We start from the raw sequence: 18,410 nt of genomic DNA, 5'->3' as shown, positions 1-18,410 counted from the left end.
TATTTACATATTTATTAGAAATTCTGTCCTGCTGGCAAGAGACGCTCACTTCTGACTTTTATTCCAATAAGTAAACAACCCCATTGGCAAGGAAGAGGGGGGAAAACAAACCAGAGTAGTTTGCACAAGATAATACAGTAAAGCAGAAAAATATCCGTAATGCAAAACCATTTGCAGTGCAAAGCAAGAGAGAGAAAAAAAATCCATCTCCAAAGCCTAGTTTAGGTTAAATACTCCAAAAGAAATAATTACAAAGTAATTCAATTATATTTGGTATCAGTTGCCTCACAAGCCAGTGGAAGACAATTAATCTCAGGGTGTCTTTTTTTTTTTTTTTTTTTTTTATGCGCTGTGGTTTATTGAGAATTGCCCTCCAGCAGTTAACTGCACTCTGTTATCCTCTGGCTGACAGTGTCTCTTTTTTTTCCCCTCATCCATTCTGGCCTGATAACGCCCCATACCAGGGAGCCATACTACCAAATTCAACCTTCTCTGACCCTACTCTCAAACTACTAGGATCCTAACATTTTGCTTAGGTGCCCTTCTGCTTCCTCTTAATTATATTGTATTGTGAGAATTGCAACAGTGGGAGAGTTTAGCATCCTATGGCTTTCTCCTAACATCCGAAATTGAGCCAACATCATCACCCCTGTGACGACACAGTGAATTAAATCTTTTTCAGCATCGCATGTCTAGCTATCCTCAGAAAAGAAATTACATTTTAGTAACATTAAAATGGACTGACTTTAATCCACAATAGCAACGGAAGCAAAGATATGACTTAAATCCAGGCTGCTGTTCTAACCTGAGCTTATTCTGCAGATAAAATCACATGGAATTCTTTGCATTGCTATAGCTTCTTTCAGACAGGGATTGCAAGGTACTTTACACACAGTAATAAGCTCTACAATCTTTCTTTGATGCTGCTCCCCAGCTTTAGGAAGGGTTCATGCATCAGAAAACAGGAGTGATGGACAGAAAGGGACTGGCCCAGACAACCTCCCCAGCTGGCAGTGGTGGAGAGATGAGAACTCAGGCATCTGGACTGCAGCACTGACGATCAGGAAAATCATCATACTTCTAATGTGCAAATGTACTTCTAAAAATAAAAATTAAAAAAAAATTGCAGTGAGACTAAGATTGTGACTCGTTCTGTAGGAAAGGAAAAAAGAAAACCCCAACTTTTCCTCTACCTTTCTAGGTTTTCTGACTAGGACCCTGAAAATTAGACTGACAAAAGACAGCTTAACAAGATAAAAACAAAGAGAGGTTTATTAACACTTGCAGCGGGCATACATGTGGCAGAAAATTAGTGAGGAGTAACTCAAAAGAGTGGTTAGCACTTGGGGCTTAATAGCATCTTAACAAAGAGCAATCAATTTATGAAGAAGTGACAAAACAAAGGAAACATTTTTAGGCTTTTAGGGGTGGCAAATTGTGGAAAGGAAAGCAGATGGGGGAAACTAATGGAAGATAAGTGTTGCTTTAGGAAGGTTTGTTACATTGCTGGCTCTGGTGACTTCTCTGGGCTGATAAGAGTCTAAAGTTGTCTCCAGTGATTAAGAATCATCCTGTCCTTCCTAGTAGAGAGTTTGTCCTGTGTCTGTTTTTTCTCAATTGCTTTCATCTCAAAATAATCCGTAAACCATAGTGGCATATTTTGGGGTGCCATGCTTTGAACTCCTTCAATTCTTCAGCAATCTAGTTGACCAAAGAGCATGTGAACACAATGACTTAGAGTGAAAATTATTTCTGTTATTAAACACACATGGTATTCCTTCACAGTGATTCTTATGTTCATGAAAGAAATATGTTCCCAACAATGCAATGTTGCCAAAATCTTGTTTTACAAATTAGAAAAGTGGGTTTATAGGATGAAAAAAATACCATTGAATGCCAACTAAATCTGTGTCCAACAGTAATAACTGCAGCTAATTCAGTGCCTATTATGGGGCAGGTACTGCTCTGAAACCTTTATATGCATTAAATAAGCTTAGTACTCCCAACAAATAACACAGATATTGATCCCATTTTCCAGACAGGTAATTGAGGCTCAGAGAGTTCAAGTAAGTTCCCAAGTTCACACAGACTGTAAACGGTAGAGCTGGGATTCTAATTTAGGTAGTTTGGCCCCAGAATTCATGCTGAGTGTTTTCTAACATGACAGTGAGCATGAAAAATGCATCCAGGGATACATAAGGTGGGAGAGGGAAGTGGGTTCAGATGGGAGTAGGGGTTCAGATGGAGTTCAGATGGGAAAGTAGATGAGGAATCTTTCTTAATCTTAGATACAAAGTGGCTCCAGTTCTTGGAAGAAATCTTTGCTGGACCTTCAAATTCCCTCACCTCCAACAGAAAAGAGCCAGTGTCTTGAAATACTTAAGAGGATAGGTGCTAAGTGGGACTGGATTCCAGGTCTGCCACTTTCTAGTTGTGTAAACTTGACTTCTTTGTGCCTCCATCCCATCTGTAAAATGCAGGTCACAGTCACTGTCTCCAAAGATTATGGTGAAGGTTGAGATGATGCATGTAACCTGCTAGAACAGTGCTTAATACTCAGTAAGTTTTAGCTAATACGATTCATAATTATTTCACAAAGACCCCTACAGTAGGTTCAGCTACCAGTCAATATATCTTCTTTTGTGTTCCCCAAAATTAGAGAAGCAAGAACCTTGGAGTGATGGTGGGGCATGACAATATGGTTTTTAGGGCTTCATTTCTTCTTGGTGACTCTAAATGGGCTTAATCAAATTTACCTTCATATCAAACCTTAAATACCCTTCCTGCCAGCTTACTTACACGTTAACTCCTATAATAAGGAACTGAGCCTTTTATCCTACAACTGGAGAATATATTGAAGAGGCAAACTCCTGTGATTGAAAGGCATCCACTGACTCATGAGTGCTGGTGAGCAAAAACAAACCACTTTCTTCTCTTACAGAGTTTTTTGTCTAATGGCTGACAGAGTAATACATGATGATCACACAAATAAGGGCAAAGTTACAACTGTGATTAATATTACAAGATAACATTACAGAAGTTGGGGGAAATGCTGTTCCTGGCAAAAAAAAAAGCAGCATGTGCAGAATGATGGGAGGGAATGTAGTAAATCAGTGGAACATGCCCAGTGTGGTTGAATGCAGGCTGAAAGGGAGGGGGAGAATTTGGAAAAGATGAGACACTCTAGATACAGGTAGAGGCCAGTCCACAAAGATTTCAACCCTTTTCTTGTGAGCAAGGGTTGAAGTAAGGATAGCACATAAGATTTTCTTTTTAAGAAATCATTCTGCCTCTTTTAATCCAGTATCCATAACATCAATAGACAGACATTTAAATAGCCAGTTAAAAAAGTGATATTCTCCCAGTGCCTGAAGTTCTTTCCCAACTTCCTTTGTTTATTTATTCATTCTTTCATTAGCTATTATTGAGCACCTACTCTGTATGAGAATATTTTATTAGAGGACTTATTAAGTTGATTAAATATACACTGTCCAGTGGGGAAGTCAAGTTAGAAAGATAAATTATGATAAAGTGTGCTAAGAGCTAAGAGAGAGAGACCACCGAAAGAGGATGGGATAACTGAAAGGTACTAAGTCCTGCCTTGGAAGAGGGAAAGCTTCATGGGAAGTAATAGCTGGGTTGGTCCTTGAACAATTAATGTGAATTTATCAGGAAGAAAAAAGTGGTATATATTTATTGAGGAAAATGCAGAAAAAGAAAATACAAAAAAGACATCAAATCACATATAATTCTTCAATTTAGATCCTAAGAAGTTTAATGAAAATATCAATTAAAATTTTTGTATTCTTTTTTTTTTTTAATTTATTTATTTTTATTTTTGGCTGTGTTGGGTCTTCGTTTCTGTGCGAGGGCTTTCTCTAGTTACGGCAAGTGGGGACCACTCTTCATCGCGGTGCGCGGGCCTCTCACTATCGTGGCCTCTCTTGTTGCGGAGCACAGGCTCCAGACGCGCAGGCTCAGTAGTTGTGGCTCACGGGCCAACCGCTCCGCGGCATGTGGGATCCTCCCAGACCAGGGCTTGAACCCGTGTCCCCTGCATTGGCAGGCAGATTCTCAACCGCTGCGCCACCAGGGAAGCCCTCAATTAAAATTTTTAAAAGAATGTCCTTTAAGTATTGAAAATCCTCAACTCACCAGTGCATTGTATTTCAATAGTTTGTAAGGAAGTTTGTAAAATTCAAAGCATACCTGCATACTTTCCCACAGGAACAACATTATCACAGGAGTCCAGATTCCCAGGCCAACCTGTAGTAGTTGGTTTAAATATATACATATTACATTATATTATATATAATATAAATATAAATTTATATAATTTATATTTACATGTAAATTTCATATAATTTACAGGTTATGGTATTAATTATCTTGCTGTGTAACAAATTACCCCATTTGTTACAAAGCATTTATTGTTTCACAGTTTCTGTAGGTCAGGAATCGGTGCACAGCTTAGCTCAAAGTCTTTTGTAAGTTTGCAATCAAGGTGTCAGCTGGGCTACAGTCTCACCCATGGGCTTGACTGGGGAGGGATTTGTTTCCAAGCTCATTCACATGGTTGTTGGCAAGATTCAGTTCTTCACGGGTTGTTGCACTGAGGGCCTAGTTCCTTGATGGCTGTTGGCTGGAGGCCTCCCTCAGTCCCTTGCCATGTGAACCTCTCCACTGGGTATCTCACAACTTGGCAGCTGGTTTCATCAGAGTGAGCAAGTGAGAAGAGCCATAGAGAGGGTACAGGCAAGAATCTAAAAAGGGTAGAGGGTATCTGTACAGGAATCTAAAAAGTGACATTTCATCAATTTTTCTATGTTATAGATATATATTTTTTAGAAGGAAGACTATGTTCAGTCCACATACAGGGGAGTGAATTACCTAAGGGCATGAATAGCAGAAGGCAGGGATCATTAGGAGTATTTTAGAAACCACCTTCTCTATCTCTCTCTCCTTCTCTCTAGATGTCTATCTATCTACATTTACATATCTCTCTATCTCTCTCTCTAGATATTTATTTATATAGATAGTATAGATATGATATCTGTTTCCAGTAGAATAATTTTTTTTAATGAATGGTTTTGCCAAAACCCACTGTCCAAAGTAGACACAGGTATTGCTACAGTGATGGGGCAGGAGAAGTGGAGGTGGAGGCCTGGCCTGTAAGGATCTGAAGATACAATCTAAAAATTCCTAAACATTTGAACTACTAGCACTCCCCTGAAAATAAGAGGGGAATAAGGGGTCTTACTAAGAAACAGAGACAATAAAGACAGCATCCATTCAATGTTTGTTGGAACTCAGAGTTGGTCCAAGTTACAACTTTGAAAAAGGTACCATTAATTTTGGCATTGTCTTTTTTGTGGACATTTTTTTTTTCCAGTTCCTACTGCTTTGGCTCTAGACAAGTCCTGTGTTCATGCTGCTTTATCTCAGTCTCAGGTATATGCTTGACATCTTGAAGCTTGAAGCTCCAGATTTACTTCACTTTTCCAGTTCAGTGCTACCCTCCCGCATTTTCAACCCACCCTTCAAATATCACTCCATTGTTTGAGCACAAGGGAATCACTGGTATAGGATGGGGCAGAGCACCTTACTAATCAAAGTTACATTAAGAGAGGGATGACTGATTGAATGCCATTCTATGTGTTATAAATGGATGTCTAATTTACGGAAATCCAGTTAGTGCAACTAATGGAAGTAAGGTTTTTCAAGTTGTTGAGATAAATTTTTGGTAGATTTAGGACCATATGTGAAGTTTGTAAGAGGATCATTTTCTTTAAGTTGCTATTATTGACACTTTACTTCTGAATCTGGAGATTATCTAAGACATTGTGCTTTAACCCAATTTCCACCCTTCAAATTTCCAGGCGAGTGATGTCAGAGATTTCACCTATTATATCAAGAAGAACAAATAATGGTTACCTCCTAATCCCCATTTTCCACCCCTTGGAATGTCTTATGTGAGAAAATAAACTCTAGTACTTCCTTCCTTCTACTAGGAATGAACCACAGGTCAAGGTATTGGGAAAGGTGATTTTGAAGCTTTTACTGGGCAGTTTCCAGGGGATAGATGGCTGGGTAACTTGAAAAAATACACACTCATGGGGCCTTTTTCTTATGTTCCCAAAGACAAGTGGGTAAACTTTAGAAGCAGAAAATAAATTGTGTAAAACTGGTGGTGACTGAGGGGCACTTGTGGGTCAGGGCGGTTCAAGGGACAAATAACACTATTCTGCTTTAATGTAATTTAAAACACAGTCCCACTTAGGCAAGGGTGTCTGTAAATTATGTTGTATTTAGGGAAATAATATCCAGGTACAGAGAACTAACATTCCCTTTTCATAGAGTTAATCTAGATTTAGGAATTGTATTATGATGAATGACCTGGGCCTGAAGTGGTAATGAAATGGATCCTTGCATCAGGTCAGTTCCTGTGGTGTTGATCCTTGAAGAATCATGAGGGATTTATATTGTAGATAATTGAAGGAGGCATTTTTGAAAGTAAGACAGACTTGAGGAGAAGAGAAGCAAGCCTGCAAACAGGTTGGGAACATATGTAGAACTTCTATTAAATGCTTCTGAGCTTTCCCTTGGATATGAAAACAGATTTTTTTCCTTTCTCTCTCTTATACTGCCACTCACTTTAGTTACTCCCCACCTCAAATTGTTTCTCAAGTTGGATACAGTACCATGGTCTTATTTACAGCATTATGAGGAATAGAGAGAAACACACAGAAGTAGTGATCTTCCCCACATCCAACTTTCCGTTGAGAGCTGTGTGGGGCAGGGACATCGTTTTGAGAGATACCATAGCAGGGAAGTAAGTCAGAGCGATGCTCAGTAAAACTAAGTGAGGAGGGAGGGACAGGTGGTACAGAAAAGCACGTGTCAGATGGACCACTCGGGAGCAGCTCTACTTTTACTTGTTGTATCAGTCAGACTTCAGCCAGAAAAGCAGAGCCAGCAGAACATACATACAACAAGAATCACTGCTTCTGGTCTAGTGGATAGAGCTAGGAAATAAATGTATGAAAGCTAACTAATGCATGCATACATCTATTTTTACCTAGCTAGCTAGCTAATCTATCTAATTTTTTTTTAAAAAAATGCATGAGTTGGGGAATTCCCTCGTGGTCCAGTGGTTGGGACTCCTCGCTTCCTCTTCAGGGGCTGTGAGTTCCATCCTGGTCGGGGAACTAAGATCCCACATGCCGCGTGGTGTGACCAAAAAAAAAAAAGAAAGAAAGAAATGGGATTGTTAGTACACAATTATCCTTCCCAAATGCTGTGCTATTTAAAAAAGAAAAAAAAAAATGCATGAGTTTATATGGATAGCTTTGACTCCAATCCAGGACCACAGGGTTCATTTTAGCTTTTCCCCTTTCCTTATTTGTAACTTCCTTCTTGACAATGAGAAACCTAGCTCTCATTAGATAAAATACATTTACTTATTTTTTCAACTCAGTATATTAATATTTTCTGTTTTAACCCATACCCCTCTGAGAAACAAATTACTCATTAGAGTATAATGTTTCTGAATAGTTCTTTTGTCTTTAAGTATCCAGTGAAAATGTTACTTTCCTAATTTACTTAGGTCATCTCCTTTCTTCCCCCTTCCCCTTAGTGAGGTCATGTGATTCATTTGAAATAATTTAAATTCATCCTTCAATCTGTCATGACCTGGAATCTATCCTCCCTTCCCAACAATTTGAGTTTAAAAAAACAAAGAAGAAAACTAATATGGTAAAAGTCATTCTTTTTGGTGAAGAGCTGTATGAGTTTTGACAAATGTATAGATCCATGTATCCACCACCATATTTGCATACAGAATACCATTGGCTCCCAAATTTCCTTGTATTGCTTTTTAACAGACAACTGCTCCTCCCACCATATAACCTCTGGAAACCACTGTTCTATTTTCCTTCCTTAAGGTTTTCCTATTCCCATATAAATGGAATCATATAACATGTAACATTTTGAGTTTAGCTTTTTTCACTTAGCAAAATGCATTTAAGATTCATCCATGTTGTTTGTGAATCCCTAGTCTGTTCCTACTCATTGCTGTAGAGTGTTCTGTTGCACAAATGTGTCACAGCTTGTTTATCCATTTGCTGGTTGATGGGCATCTGGATTGTTTCCAATATTTGGTGAATTTGAATAAAGCTGCTACAAATTTTCATATACATGTTTTTGCAGGTACATAAGTTTTTATTTCTTTTGGGTGGATTGAAATATCTTTAAATTTATAAGAATTGCCAAACTGTTTTCCAAAGAGGCTGTAATATTTTGCATTCCCACCAACTATGTAATAAAGTTTCAGTTGCTTGGCATCCTTCTAGGTACTTGGTGCTGCCATTAAAAAAAATAATAATAACCATTTTAGTAGGAGTGTAGTGGTGTCTCATGGTAATTTTAACTTGCATTTCCCTGTGCTAATGACACTGAACATCTTTTTGTAGGCTTATTTGCCACCCTCGTCCCTTCTTTGGTGACGTGTCTGTTCAGATCTTTTATCCATTTTTAATATTGGTTTGCTTAATTTCTTATTGTTTAGTTTTGAGAGTTCTTTATATATTCTGGCTAGAAATTATTCACCAGAAATGTAATTTGCAAATATTTTCTCTAGGCTATGGCTGTCTTTTGCAAAGCAAATATTTTCATTTTGATGAAGTACAATTTATCAAGTTTTTAAATTTATGGATCATGCTTTTGGTGACATAACTAAAATTCTTTGTTCACACATGATTTCTTCTAAATGTTTTATATATTTATATCTATAATCTATTTAGAGTTAATGTTTGAAGTATGGCTAAGATTACTTCTTTCTTTTTCTGGGAGGGGGACATATAAACATCCAACTGTTCCAGCACTATTTGTTGAAGACACTATACTTTCTCCATTGAATTGTATTTGCACCTTTACCAAAAGTCAGTTGACTGTTTTTATTCATGTGGATCTAATTCTGGTCTCTCTTTATCTGTTCTATTGTTCTATTGATTTATGTGTTTATCCTTTTACCAATACCGCATTGTCTTGATTACTTTAGAGTATATCTTGTGATAGAGGAAAGTGAGTCCTTTGGCTTTGTTCTTCTCTTTTAAAATTGTTTTGGCTATTTTAGCTCCTTTGCCTTTCCCTATAAATTTTAGAATCACCTTGTTAATATTTACAAAAGAACCTACTGGGATTTTATTGGGGGTTTTCAATTGAACTGGGGATAATTGACAGCAATATTGAGTCTTAAAGCCATTAACATGGTGTGACTTTAAATTTATTTAGGATTTCTTTAATATTTTTCACCAGTGTTTTGCAGTTTTTAGCATACAGGCCCTACACATAAATTTTTAGACTCATATCTAAGTTTTTTTGGATGTTATGATAAATAGCATTATTTTTAAAATTTTGAATTCCCGTTGTCAATTTTCTATCTTGTGACTTTGCTAACCGCTTTCATTAGTTCGAGGAGGATTTCTGTAGACTTCTTTGGGGATTTTCTACATAGACAGTCATGCCATTTTTAAAATAGAGTTTTTGTTTTTTGGGTTTTTTTTTTTTGGCTATACCATGTGGCATGTGGGATCTTAGTTCCCCAACCAGGGAAGCTTCTACTTCCCAGCAGTGGGAGCACTGAGTCTTAACCACTGGACCCCTAGGGAAGTCCCTTAAATACAGTTTTATTTCTTCCTTTTTTGACGTGCAAGCCTTTTATATCTTTTCTTTGCTTTATTGCACTAGTTAGGACTTTCAGTATGATGTTGAGAGAGAGAACAGCCTTACTTTGTGTTTTATAATAGGGTGAAACAATTCAGTCTTTCATCATTTAGTGTAATACAGCTGTAGCTTGCTGAATATTCCATGTATACTTTGCCAAGTTAGGAAAGTTCTCTTTTATTTCTAGTTTGCTGATAGTTTTTTTTTTTTTTTTTTTAGCATAAATAGAGACTGAATTTTGTCAAATCATTTTTCTGCATCTATTGAGGATCATATATTTATTCTTCTTTTCAATTTCATTGCTTTCTGGTATTATTTTTATTACTTAATTTACTCTTGATTTGGGTTTAGTTTGCCCTTTTTTTTCTAGTTTCTTAAGGTAAAAGCTTAGATTATTGATTTGAGATTGTTCGTCTTTTTGTTTAACCATTTTATGCTATATGTTACATTTTAACTATTTTATGTTATAGCCATTTTATGCTATACATTTCCATATAATCACTTTTTTAGTTACATCCTACACATTTTGTGCTGTTGTATGTTCACTTTCATTTACATCAAAATATTTTTAAAATTTCTTTGAGATTTTCTTTTCCACCCATGGGTTATTTAGGATTGTGTTGTTTATTTACCAAATATTTGGAGATTTTCTAAATAGCTTTCTGTTATTTATATCTGGTTTAATTCTTTTATGGTTTGAGAACATCTTTGTATGACTTTCTATTCATTTCAATTTATTGAGGTGTATTTTGTGAGTCATATGGTCTATCTTTGTGAATGTTTCATGTGTACTTGAAAAAGAAAGTGTATTTTGCTGTTGTTGAATGGAGTGTTTCATAAATGTCAATTAAGTCTATTTGGTTGATAATGTTCAGGGCTCCTGTATTCTTACTAGTTTTCTCTCTACATGTTTTTTCTATCAGTTATTGAAAGAGGAGTGATAAAATCTTTAGCAATTGTGGATCTATTTATATTTCCTTTCATTCTATTTGTTTTTGCTTCATGTATTTTGAAACTCTGATGTTATGGGCATACATGTTTAGGATCGCTATTTTTTCTTGGGAAAAGTGATTCCTTTATTATCATGTAATATCTCTCTTTAGCCCTGACATCTATTTTGTTTGATATCAAAATAGTTATTTCAAACTTTCTTTTTTGTTAGTGTTTGCATGATATATCTTCTCTTTTACTTTTAACTTATATTTATAGTTATACTACACTTATATTTATATTTAAAGTTAGTTTCTTGAGGAAAGCATATAGCTGGTGCTTGCTTTTTGATCTAATCTAACAGTCATTTTTAACTGGTGCATTCAGACATTCATATTTAATGCAATTATTGATATGGTTGGATTAAAATCTACCATCTTGCTAGCTGTTTTCTATTTCTCCCATCTGTTCTTTATTTCTTTTTTCTTTATCTGCCTTCTGTTGGGTTAATTGAGCATTATTATGATTCAATTTTGTTTCTTAAGTTGACATTATTTATACCACTTTTAAAGTGTTTTTAGTGGTTGCCTTAGGGTTTACAATATACAACTTTAATTGCATAAAACTTTTCGGTAGAAAGTAGCCCACAACTAAAAAAAAAAATAAAATAAAACCACTGAGCTTCATTATAGGTGATAAAATTCATATTTATTGAATGTTTATCATGTGCCAGTTATTATTTTAAACACTTGCATTTATTAACTAATTTATTGCTCTTAACAACATTAAAAAAGTATAACCAAATGTTATCCCATTTCACAGATAAAAAAATTGAAGCACAAAAGATTAAGTCATTTTCCCATGGTTACAAGCATAGTCGGTCTCCCAAGCTTATGCTTAAAAGCATTATGTTATATTTCTATGGGCAAGACTAGGACGCTGCAACTTAAATTTTGAGACCAAAACCATCAACTTACAAAATATCTTTTGAGAGTATTTCCCCCAAATACACTAAAGGAAGTTGACTTTTAGAGGTAGTGGGGGTTGAGGAGAAGAAATTGATATGCTTAGCTTATATTTCTATGTGCTGAATTTTATAAATCAAGTATGTTTAAGTTATTGGAATCATAAAATGATTGCAATTTTTATGATTGCATTTTTAATCACTTAATTTTAAAACTGAGAGCTTACTTGTATATCATCTAATGTTCTCATTGTTTTGATAGGGGCAATGAAGCCCCAAGAAATTACATTTCTTATCTAAAATCATAGAGCTAATAATTAGTGACAGAGTCAGAACTTGAACCCATTTTTGAGCCTCCTCCCCAGAAATCTACCATATCCCTCCTCTGTGCTCCTATACTATTTATGCTTACTTCTAATCATTAAACATGTCACAATATGGTCTACTTGTTCTTTTATATATTTGCATCCTCTACTAGTATTTAAATTGTTTTGTTTTGTTTTTTTTTTTAATTTTATTTTATTTATTTATTTATGGCTGTGTTGGGTCCTCGTTTCTGTGCGAGGGCTTTCTCTAATTGCGGCAAGTGGAGGCCATTCTTCATCGCGGTGCGCAGGCCTCTCACTATCGCGGCCCCTCTTGCTGCGGAGCACAGGCTCCAGATGCGCAGGCTCAGTAATCGTGGCTCAGGGGCCCAGCTGCTCCGCGGCATGTGGGATCTTCCCAGACCAGGGCTCGAACCCGTGTCCCCTGCATTGGCAGGCAGACTCTCAACCACTGCGCCACCAGGGAAGCCCCTATTTAAATTGTTTGAATGGTCATTTTTATTTGACTAAGTATCCTGAGCAACTGTCATACAGCATGACACATTGTAACCACATTTTGTTTTTAAAGTTTGTTGAATGAAAAGTCCTACTTTGGTTGCAGTCAAGAACCCTGCTCTTAGTATCATTTTATATGCCATGAAAGACAAGGAGCCATCACTAGTCTTCCAGCCTCCAGAAGGGTGTTACTCAGTCTCAGGATGAGACTTTGAATTTCTCTTTCACAGAAATTAGAACTATTTCAGGAAAAGCAGAAGCATATCAGAATTTTGTTGTACTCACTCCTGAATAATCTATAGATCTTTTCTTCTATAAGATGCAAACCAGAATGACTCTTATACCTTGATTATAAGCAAAGACTCCCAGAGGACCAACATGGCATGTGAGGCCCTTCATGATGTTGCTCCTATCTACCCCTTAGCCAAATCTCCAGCCACACAACCCTTAATTCCTTCTTGTTCCTAGAATGCTCCCTACTGGTTTTTTTTTTTAACTTTGTTGAGGAATAACTGACTAATATAATTGTATATATTTATAGTGTACAATGTGATATATATACATATGTTATATATATGTATATATTATATACATACATGTATGTATATATGCATTATATATGTATTATACATATACATATGTATAATACATATACATATATGTATTATACATGTACAGATATACATATATGTATACATATTATACATAATACATATGTATATATGTATATATACATAATACATATGTATATATGTATATATACATAATACATATATGTATTATATATGTATATATTATATACATATATGTATGTATGTATATACATATAACATATGTATGTAATATATACATATGTTTAACATTTGTATATATTATAGAATAATTACCAAGAGCAAGGTAATTAGCACATCCATCACTTCACACAGTGAAAAAATCAGAATTTTTTTTTCAGATTTCAAGCATAAGTGATACCATACAGTATTCTTCTTTTTCTGTCTGGCTTATTTCACACAGCATAATGCACTCCAGTTTCATCCATGTTATCACAAATGATAGGATTTCCTTTTTTATGGGTGAATTTTATGTCTATATCTATACATTTTCTTCTAGGAGTTTTATGGTTTCAGGTCTTACCTTTAAGTCTTTAATGCATTTTGAGTTAATTTTTGTGAGTGGTGTAAGATAGGGGGGTATAGTTTCACTCTTTTACATGTGAGTATAGAGTTTTCCTAACACCGTTTATTTTTATCTAAAATTTTTTTTTGGTTTTGAACCTTTAATGAGAAAAAGATATATATAATATCGAGCTCAAGAACACTTTGTGTTTCGTGTGTCACTGGGCCAAGGGTTGGGGATACACAGAACAGAACTAACAAACAGGATATATGTAAACAAAGATACACAAGGTCACAGAATGAAAAACTGGTGCTTGGCACTGTTTTAAGTCTAGATTACCTCATCACTCAGTAGCATCTTGGGGATCCCATGGCTGATGGGGAATAGAAATCCAGACATGGTGTCCTCCAACACACCCACCTCTAGCAACACATGGTGCATATTTCTCAGAAAATTCTCCTTATGCTCATGTCCCTGAATTGGTTTTTTGGGTACCTTGAACAGATGCAAGGTGTCTGAAGCCTCCAGAAGCACCGCCCACTCCACTTTAGGTATCATACCCGCCACGAAGTCGGGCTTGGACTCCACAGGGTTAATGCGGACTTCAGTGGCCTGGAGGCACAGGGCGAAGCCACAGGCCCCCATTGCCTGCACATGCAAGCTCAGCAGGTTGTGGGTGAGCAGTTTCATGTCAACGCAACGCCTCCTATCACCATTGATTGAACAGACTATTCTTTCCCCATGGTGGGCTCTTGGCACTCTTGTCAAAAATCAGTTGACCACACATGTGTGGTTTTATTTCTGAGATATCTATTCTGTTCCACTGGTCTATGTGTCTGTTTTTATGCCAGTACCATACTGTTTTGATTAATATAGGTTTATAACAGTTTGAAATCAGGAATTGTGATGTCCTTCCGCTTTGTTTTTCTTTCTCAAGATTGCTTTGCCTATTTGGGTCTTTTGTGATTCCATACAAAATTTAGGATAGATTTTTCTATTTCTGTGTATATTACCATTGGGATCCTGTTAGGGATTGCATTGAATCTGCAGATTGCTTTGGATAGTATTAACATTTTCACTATATTAATTCTTCCAATCTAAGAACACAGGCTATCTTTCCATTTGTTTGTATTTCCTTCAGTTCCTTTCATCAATGTCTTATAGTTTCAGTGTACAGCTCTTTCACCTCATTGATTAATTTATTCCTAAGTATTTTATTTTTGATACTATCATAAATGAGATTGTTTTCTTAATTTCTCTTTCAGATACTTCATCGCTGGTGTATAGAAATTCAACTGATTTTTGTATATTGATTTTGTACCCTGCAACTTTACTGAATTCATTTATTAGTTCTGACATGTTTTTGGTGGCACCTTTAAAGTTTTCTGTATATAAGATCACATCACCTGCAAACAATTTTACTTTTTTCTTTTTGATTTAGATGATTTTTTATTTCTTTTTCTTTCCTAACTGCTGTGGCTAGGACTTCCAGACTATGTTGAATAGAAGTAGCAAGAATGTGCTTCTTTGTCTTGTTCTTGATTTTAGAGAAAAAGCTTTTAACTTTTCACCATTGAGTATGATATTAGTTGTGGACTTTTCATATGTGGGTTTTATTATGTTGAGATTATATATTCCTTCTATACTTAATTTGTTGAGAGTTTTTTTTTTAAATCATGAAAGGATGTTGAATTTTGTCAAATGCTTTTTTTCTGTATCTACTAATATGGTCATGTGATTTTTATCCTTCATTCTGTTGACGTGTTATATCACATTTATTGATTTGCAAATTTTTTTTTTAGTGGCAAGTGATTCTTTTTATTATTTCTAAGGGATCTTGGCAATAGAAGGTAATTAATTGGCACCTCTTCTTTTTTAAAATTAGAGTATAGTTGCTTTACAATATTGTCTTAGTTTATACTGTACAGCAAAATGAATCAGCTATATGTATACATATATCCCCTTTTTTTTGATTTTCCTTCTCATTTAGGTCACCACAGTGCACTGAGTAGAGTTCCCTGTGCTATATAGTAGGTTCTCATTAGTTATCTATTTTATACATAGTATCAATAGTGTATGTATGTCAATCCCAATCTCCCAACTCATCCCACCCCGCCTTCCCTCTTGGTATCCATATGTTTGTTCTCTACGTCTGTGTCTCTATTTCTACTTTGTAAATAAGATCGTCTATACCAGTTTTTTCAGATTCCACATACATGCGTTAATATACGGTATTTGTTTTTCTCTTTCTGACTTACTTCAATCTGTATGAGTCTCTAGGTCCATCCATGTTTTAATTATTTTTTAAACAGGACAGAGATTCCTTCTGCCATCAGATGTCTTTCTGCTTGACTGAACTGCACCTGTGGTCTTTGAAGAATACCTTAATTAAAAAATATTTTATTGCTAAAAAATGCTAAACATCATATGAACTTTCAGCAAGTCATAATCTCTTTGCTAGTGGAGGGTCTTGACTCAGTGTTGAAGGGTGGTGGTTTGATTTGCAAATTTTGAACCATCCCTATTTCTCAGGCATAAATTCCACTTGATCATGGTGTATGATCCTTTTAATGTGCCCTTGAATTCAGTTGCTAGTATATTGTTGAGAATTTTGCATCTATGTTTATCAGAGATATTGGCCTGCAATTTTATTTTCTTTTAGCATCCTTGTCTGGCTTGGTATCAGGGTAATGTTAGCCTCATTAAATGAGTTTGAAATTGTTCCTTCTTCTTTAATGTTTTGGAAGAGTTTGAGATTTTGTTTTCTTAATACATTCAGCCACTTTTTGTCTTTTAGTTGAAGAATTCAAACCATTTACCTTTAGAGTAATTATTGACAGGTGAGAACTTACTATCACCATTTTGTTAATTGTTTTCTGATTGCTTTGTAGTTTCTTGTTCCTTTCTTCCTCTCTTGCTGTCTTTCTTTTCAAATTGATAATTTTTTGGTTATGGTTTGTTTTAATTCTTTTCTCTTTATCATTTGCGAACCTATTATAGATTTTTGCTGTGATTATTATGAGGCTTTCAAAATACAGCTTATAGTTATAACAGTCAATTTTAAGCTGATAACAACTTCAACTGCATAAAAAACTTTCACACATTTACTTGCCCCCTTGACATTTTATGTTGGTGCTGTCACAATTTACATCTTTTTATATTTGTATCCATTAACAAAATATTGTAGCTATATTTATTTAACACATTTGTCTTTAAACTATATGCTAGAGTTCTAAGTGATTTACACATCACCATGGCAGTATTAGAATATTTTGAATTTGACCATATATTTACCTTTACCAGGGAATTTTATATTTTCATATGTTTTCATGTTACTAATTAGTGTCCTTACATTTCAGCTTAAAGAACTCCCTTTAGTGTTTCTTATAAGGCAGGTATAGTAGTGATAAATTCCTCTAGATTTTGTTTGTCTGAGAAAGTCTTTATCTCTTTGCTTGAAGGACAACCTTGCTGGTTAAAGTGTACTTGGATGGTAGTTTTTCCCTTTGAGCACTTTGACTATATTATTCCATTCTTTCTCAGGCTGCAGGGTTTCTGCTGAGGAATCTACTTATAGCCTTATTAGGGTTCCCTTGAAAGTGATGAGTCTTTTTTCTCTTGTTGCTTTCAAAATTTTCTGTTTGTCTTTGACTTTTGACAGATAGATTATAATGTCTCTCTATGAAAATCTCTTTGGATTGAATATGTTTGGGGGTCTTTAAGCTTCACGTTTGCCATATCTCTGCCCTGATTTGGGAAGTTTTCAGCCATTATTTCTTTAAATAAATTTTTATTTTCTGAGACTTCCAGAATCTGAATAGTGTTTCAATTGATAGTATCCCATAATTCATGTAGGCTTTCTTCACTTTTTTTTTAACTCATTTCTTTTTTCTCCTCTGACCAGATAATATCAAGAGATCTGTCTTCCAGTTCACAGATTTTTTTTCTGCTCAATTGAACATGATGTTGCAGCTCTCCACTGCATTTTTAAATTTTATTTATTATATTCTTCAGCACTATAATTTCTGTTTGGTTCTTTTTTATGATTTATACTTTTTGTTGAATTTCTTGTTCTGTTGGTTCATTGTTTTCCTGGGTTCATTGAGGCATCTATCTGTGTTCTCTTGACTCTTGAGCTTTCTTAAAATAATCATTTTTAATTATTTTTCAGGTAATGTACAGATTTCCATTTCTTTGGGGTCAGGTACTGAAAATCTAAGTATTCCTTTGGTGATGTAATATTTTCTTGTGTTTTGTGCTTCTAACAGCTTTGCATTGATGTCTGTACATTTGAGGAGGCAGTTACCTCCTCACCTTTTCAGACTGGCATCACTGGGGAAAGACTTTCACCTGAAGGTGGCTGCAAGTTTGGCTGGGTGGGGTGTAGTGTCTCTAATTCTTGGGAGGGCAAAACAGCATAATCTATTTGAAGATTCAACAACTGAAGTTAATATTGGTGAACAACACAGAGTTCTTCAATAACAAGGCTGAAGCAGCCCCATGGGTGGTGGTGGCAGCTAGAGCTATAGGGGCCTTTGGAGACAAAGGTTTCTGAAGTTGTCCTATTCTCCATTTTTGCCTGGGGGAGGAAGTTCTAGCTGAGGGAATCTCTTGGTGCCAGATCTAGCACACTGGTGCTCAGGGCAGCAGCAGAGCCAAGGGCTGGGATCAGGTGCACATGAAACTACCACTGTGCTTGGGTTTTGGGATGCAGGTGCAGTTGATGTGGTGGTGGCACCAGCATATGAGGTGAGGGCCTGTGCAGATCTTCTGTGGAGCTGGAGACTGTGTCTTGGGCTCACTGCAGTGAGTCAGCCCTAGGGTTAGTGGGTGGAGAAGCAGAGTGGCATGAGCCT

General features: G+C 35.8%; 1 pseudogene across 1 annotated transcript; it reads right to left on the bottom strand.

Moving 5' to 3' along the window:
- Positions 1-13,185: 13,185 nt before the first annotated feature.
- On the bottom strand, positions 13,186-16,306 carry LOC309629399 (multifunctional methyltransferase subunit TRM112-like protein pseudogene; annotated as a pseudogene). Its single transcript has one exon. The product of its transcript is annotated as a multifunctional methyltransferase subunit TRM112-like protein pseudogene (transcript).
- Positions 16,307-18,410: the final 2,104 nt, after the last annotated feature.

This window comes from Balaenoptera borealis (assembly GCF_965194805.1).
Source record: "Balaenoptera borealis genome assembly, chromosome: 1".
Lineage (NCBI taxonomy): Eukaryota > Metazoa > Chordata > Mammalia > Artiodactyla > Balaenopteridae > Balaenoptera > Balaenoptera borealis.
This window is presented reverse-complemented; position numbering and strand designations above follow the sequence as displayed.